Here is a 6,605-nt window from a genome sequence, read left to right as displayed (position 1 = left end):
GTTTATCGGGCTCACTTACAGGAGAGTAAGTGAGTAACCCCCAAAGTTCCACATCACCAAAATATCCCACCCTTGCATAGATAGTGGTTTCCCCATCGTCCCATAGATGGAGTCCCTCTCTAAGCTCTGAGCTGCAGTGTCCTCGCTAAGGCGGTCAGACTTAGAGCTGGGGCTGAGCTGTCTTCTCAGAGGGAAAGTCAGTTGGGGCCATCTTCCTTTCTCTTATGGTGTGGTGTGCCTCCTTCCTGAATGTGGTCCATCAAAGGAAGACAGGGACGTGCCGAGAATGGAGGATGGAACCAGGAAGTGTATTGCAGTCTCTGAAAGTAATGAACAGGGAATGGGATTGTAAGGGACCTGTAGAAGTTGCTTTGTTGTACTGTGAGTGAGGCTGTCGGACTGAAGCTGAGCTGTCTGTACCCAGAAAGAATTGACCCATGTAAGGGAGGAATTACAAGAAGTTGTCTATAACCATATCACCCTGAACGTGCCCCATATTGTCTGGTGGCAGAAGCTAAGCAGAGTCGGGCCTGGTTAGTTCTTGGACGGGAGAATTACATGAAAAAGGAATGTGGAGACATTTCTCCGCACTGTACTCTGAAATGACATAAAAAGTTGGAAAGGGGGGGATGAGATGGAGGTGTGTGCTTGCTATGCGTTAAAGCTAAGAATACAAAAATGAAAGAAATCACATATTAGATCTATTAGGTTGGGGGTCACGCAAAGATGGGGACAGACCACCAAAGTCTAATAAACCAGAAGCAAACTTTATTCCAGAAACAAGAATCCAGGAAAAAGTAAAAAAAAAAAAAAATCTCCATGGGGTACAAAAAGCTTATCAGCTAGCTGAGACCACAGCCAGAGATGGATTTTGCTAGGCTTGTGGCAAAGGCCAGTTTCTGAACCCACATTTTTATAGTAGGGGCACCAAGCATTAGGTCTGAACAAGGGAATTTTTACAATCTCAAGGTAAAACTCAGATACAGATTGCCTTACTTTACAATCCCCATTAACAGAGGTTTTCAGTTAAATCTATTGTCTTCCTTGGTACTTTTAGGTGGTGTTTACTGAAGCCCTGGGTTCTCCTCTTTGATGCTGCCAGTTTCATATAGCAGGGATAATGTATTATTACCCAGACGTCATATATCTATCTCTTAAAAGTTGACTCAGCTCATATCCGTAGGCTAGCTCTCAGTTTGCAGAGAGATGCTTTGGCCTTGCAAATAGAGCTATGGGTTGTAAAGCGAAATAACACACTGTTAATAGTTAATCCTCAAGCTGCTGAGAGAGCTGCTGACAGCCTGCTCTCCTTCTCCTAGACTTACAACTTTACATTTCTTTATTTCTATACTCTTATTTTTGGAATCTGCATTTTTATATTCTTATCCTTGGACCCTTCAAGATCTGTGCTGAATAACCCATCCTGCAGTCTGAAAACTTGGAGTCCATGGTGATAACCGTGAGGAGGGAGACAATGAGGTTACAATGTGAAGGAGGTGAGCATGAGAGGGGGTTTGTGGTGCCCAGTTCCCCAAGTGAGGCTGGACTTGTATTCACCAATGCAGAGGTTTTCTAGGCTGCACTAGGCCACTTACTGATGATCCAGGTACTTTATATTTCTAAAAACCCAGGGCCATTGCTAGGGTTCTAGAAAGATATGGAAAATCAGTTCTAATCAATACTTGACTGCGGTGCCCTCAAGCCTTCTGAGAGGCACAACAAGCATCTCATATCTAGAGTGGTTTGGGGCTTTTGTCTAGCTATGTGGTGGCCTAGGACAGAATTCTCCAAAGCAGAAACTGAGACGTTAGCATGGTTATGTAGCATGAGTCAGAAGGAGGTCACCTCCTGCTTATGTAGAGGTCGGGAGGGAACAGGTTTGGGGAGAGGGCCATGTTCAGGGAACTATCCGGGCAGCAGAAACTACCAACAAACAATAGCAGCTACAGTTTGGTTTCGGGGTTTCGAGAAAGGTAAGTTCCAGTTTACTGATGGCGTCATAGGCTCAGAAGGGTTAGGCAGCTAGCTGTTTGTGTCCACACTGTGTGGTAGCTGTGAGTCTGACTGATACTCTCCTGTAAAGCTTTAGGTACTTGATTAAGACCTCATCAATACTCCCCAAAGGCCACCCCTGGCCTCCCAAATTCAGTCTTGGTCATCTCAGACATGACCCTGGGCGCTTGTTCCCGCAGGCATCCCAGCTCACCAATGGGGCTACGGACCTTTTATTTTCCATTTAGAAGCTCATGGAAGTTGGTAGGTCAACATGCCCACTATGGAGAGAGAAACTGTTTGCTGGCCTGAGAGTGGATAGCTACCTTGGGTAGGCCCTAACCCCAAGAGATTTTATTTATCACCAGTTGCCCACAGCTACAGGTGTCCCTCACGGCATGAAGGCTGATGGGTAGATGGCTTAATGGCTGTCACAGCCACCTGGGCTTTGCAGGTTAGGAGAGCTGATACTACAAAACCCTGTGGTCAGTAGACACTTAGCCGAGATGATGTTTCATGATATCCAGAGCCATTTTGTCTGGCATCACCCTAGCACCAAGGCCCAGAGAGAGTGACAACACGCTCAGGCTACACGGTCAGTAACTTGGCTTCTTGCGTCTGGAAGGTTCTGTGACTACGGCCGCTGCACTAAATCCACAATTTGAAGACTGGAAGTGATGGCTGGTTCTTAGAAGGTTTTCCTTGGAGGGATTCAGGGGGTGCTCTGCTGCCTCCAAGGACAAAGGGCTTTGGCACGGTTGGCATTGTCATTTTCCCTTTGTCTATCCTCTTCTATATCCATGTTTTTCTAGCGCCAGAGAGAGATGGTCCTCCAACACCGAGGAGACCATGAGCAGGCTCCTAAGGTAGCGGCTGGCGTTGCCTGGCTGACTCAGAATCAGCAGGGAGGGTAGAGAGTGAGTGGAGAAAAGTCCCCGCTCTCTTGAAGAAGAACATTCAAAAGGGACATGCCATGCAAGCTGACATACCCGACTGTATCCTTCTGTGGGCTGGGTCAGCACAGAGCACTTCCTGGTCACTGTAGAGTAAACCATGAAGGGTGGTGTCCGAGTTAGTTCGGACCTCACCTCCTGTTACTATCACACTGGGGATTAAGCTTCAACATGCACATGGAAGAGGAGACAAGCACTCAGATCATAGCAGACAGCACAGGTTCCACCCCAACCAGTCCTTCTTACATAAGGTTGAGTTGAGGGTAGCCTGCACAGGGAGAGCCTTGTTTTTGAATACACTGTGAAGGATCTCTGGGCCTGCCCTGAAGGTTGAAGGACAAACTAATACTGGCCCCATTCTCAATACCTCTTCAGTTCAAAATCTATTGATGTTACCCAATAAGAGTCCATGGAGCAAGGTAGACCTATGCCTTTTTAAGTTTGTTATGGGGTGCAGGACAAGTTATTAGACACACACAATGTAGCAGTATTTAGTGTGGGGTTCAGAGAGCAGGGAGCCCCAAGAGTATCCATTAGCAGAGCCTAGCAGGGCCTAGGGAGAAAGTACCCTTAAGTTGGTAGGCGACAGCTTACCAAGTAGGGGAAAGGCCTCCTTCTTCACATGGGAGCCAAATGCCACAGGCCTCTAACCATCTCTTGTGGATGGAACCCACATACCTTACATTACATTACAGGGCGCGAAGCTCATGAGAGGAGATGGAGTGACATTGGGAAGGAGTAGGCAGAACACATTCAGCCTTGGGAATCCCAGGCTTCATGGACCACTGATGTTGGAAAACTGATGTTGGCAGAGAGGGTGAGAACCTGTGAGGACTTCCTGAATCAGATGAGCCCTGGAGACGGAGAAAGGACAGGGCGTGGTGCCTAGAGAATGTGCAGGTAGAAAGAGTTTAATCCTTGTTGGCAGCAGGAGGCTTTAGGGCAGAGCAGGAAAGCACCAGGGTTGGGAGGAGAGGTCGGACACGTGCATGAGTGTCTCTACCATCTACTCAGCCGCAAGAGGAGAGGCTTCACTTCCTCCTCGCCTAGACAGAGCCCATCCCCTCAGTACATCCCTGCTGGGCAGCCAAAGTTGGTCAACACCTGAAGAGTCTCACACCAAGTCTGGGCCTGTGGGTCCTAGGAATGCAGGCCAAGCAGGCCTGGGGCTGGATGTGCTGGGCTTGACCTTCTTGGTGTCGGGGCCCCTTTCGCTGAGGGAACATTTGCCGCAGCCCTCAGATCTCCTTTGTGGCTTAGCGTGTTCTCTGAGTTTGAGACTCTTGCTGGGTAAATGCTAAAATTTAGCAGGTATATCTGGAATGACCTTGGCTTTTATTTTTTTCCTCAAACTCACATTTCTACTTGAAGCTACCTCCAACTGCTACTCCATCCCAGGGTTTGGGGTAGGGGGGCACACACAGGGACTGACTCCTTCATGAAGGACTGGGAAGAAAGGAGAAACCTCTGAATATCCTGCCACTGACTGGCAGAGGACACTCCCCAGCCGTGGATTCTTCTTAGCTTCCCTGTGAAAAAGAAACAGATCTTCACTTAGAGAAATAGAAAAAGAGCATTTGACCAACATCCCCCGATTCTTTCAAATGGGAGATTGTTTTCTGTAGCTCATGTAGAGGTGAACGCAGTACTTCTCTGACCTTTTAAACCCACGGAGTGACATGCCCATTCAAACAGCCTCAAACAAATTCCTCAAGTGCCATATTCAGGCTATCATAACTCAGAGAGCCAGGCTGGGTAGGGAGGTGCCTGTGGGAAATGGGGTGATGACGATGGTGAGGTCACGCATTACGCCTTCCATCAGAGTATGTGTGTGGGTAAGTTTTGAGGCCCTTACCAAGGCCACTGTGGGCTCTTCTGAGAGGTGTCGAGTGTCAGTGCTTCTTCAGCCCCTGAAATGGCTGGACAATGCTGAGGTACTTGGAATAGAACTAAAGACACTGGGAGGGTAGTGGGGGGTGCTGGAGATTTAGCTTAAGTGGTTGGGCATTTGGCCAACATGCACGAAGTCCTGGGTTCATTCCCCAGGACCCCCGCACCCCACACTGGATGTAGCTCAGCAACTAAGTTGGTAGGGCACTTAGTGTGCACAAAGGCCTGAGTTTAATCCCCAATACTGTATAAACTAAGTACAATAACACATGCCTTTAGTCCCAGCACTCTGGAGGCAGAGGCTGGAGGGTCGGGAGTTTAAGGTCAGCCTATATCATTCTCAGGCATATTGAATTTGAGGTCAGTTTGGCCTATCTGAGGCTCTATCTTAAGGAAAAGAAAGAAGGAATGAGGGAGGAAAGACGAAAGGAAAAGAAAAAAGAAAAAGAAGCATGGAAGGGACGGAGAAACAGAAGGTACCAGCACAGAGATCCCAGGAACACCCTGAGATCAGAAAGCACAGTGAAGCCTCAGGCAAGCCAAGCTGTCGGCCTGCTGCAGAGAGCATGGAATGTGGATGCTCGACTCGGGGCCTAGCCCAAGGTTTCAGAAATGGGCACTTACTCAAAGCCAGGGAACCTTGACAGAAGGGCAAGTAGGGAGAAAATCCCCAGCTTTGGGGCAAGCCCAGGGAATGCCCAGGCTCCACAGCTGAGCTCTGTTGGATCCCTGAACCTGTCACCTTTGACACAAAATATTGTATGCTTGGTCCTGTGTAGGGCTGACTAAGAGGAACAGTTTTTGTCTGCCCCAGGGTGTTGACCTATGATTCAGAGTAGCTGATCCTTGAAAGGAAGGGAGGGACCTCACCACCGCCCTACCTGGATGGTGGAGAAGGCTCCCAGAGGGAGGTGCTGCTCCTCAGGGGTGTGTAAGAAACAGACCCAGCACAGGAAGGTGGCAGTAGCCCTTCAGCTGACCAGCCTAACCTGTCCGGGGAGCTTGCCTGCGTGAAGACCTGGTTAGTGTGTCACAGGGGTGACTTAGACCCGTTCCCTCCTTCTCCATCAACACCCTAGAACCCGGCACCTTCCCAAATAACCACCACTCCCAAACTCCTCAAGAAACAAAGCAAAACAGAATCTAGGATCCTGGCCTTACCAGGTTCTCTGGGACATATCGGCTCCCCGTTCTCCTGCCCCCCAAATCCTACTCAATCGTTTGCTTCTTATGTAGAACCTGGGTCCAATCTATCAATATAGAACAGTCACGAGATACAGGAAGTCTGTGCCCAGACTGGGACCACCATGCTGGAAATGGAAGCAGGCAGTGAGCATCTCTGAGACAGTTCAGCAGGATACAGGAAAACCTTTTTTCAAAAGAAGCAAATCTTGGAAATTTTTGAAAATACTTGTTTTAGAATTTTATACAACATATTTTGGTCATGTTTACCCACAACTCCTCTACCTAATTCCCTTCAGATTCGTCTCCATTTCCTGCCCCTTTCAGCTTTTTGTTCTTTAAAACAACCTATCAACTCCCATGTGTGCTGCTCAGATGTTCTGAGACGTGGGATCACCCAATGAACAGTGTCTAATCTACCAAGACCCAGCCATATCCTTAAAGAAAACCGTTTTCAGTTAGAGGTGGGAGCTCACGAGTCCTTCCTACTCCATGCCAAAGAAGAATGTTACATTTTTATTTACCGTGTGTTCATGCGTGTGTGTGCCTGTGCATGTGTACCCCCTCCTTTGTGTGTTTGTAGTTGTT

This window comes from Myodes glareolus, chromosome 10, assembly GCF_982192425.1.
Source record: "Myodes glareolus chromosome 10, mMyoGla1.1, whole genome shotgun sequence".
Classification (NCBI taxonomy): Eukaryota; Metazoa; Chordata; class Mammalia; order Rodentia; family Cricetidae; genus Myodes; species Myodes glareolus.
Note: the sequence above shows the minus strand (reverse complement) of the source record.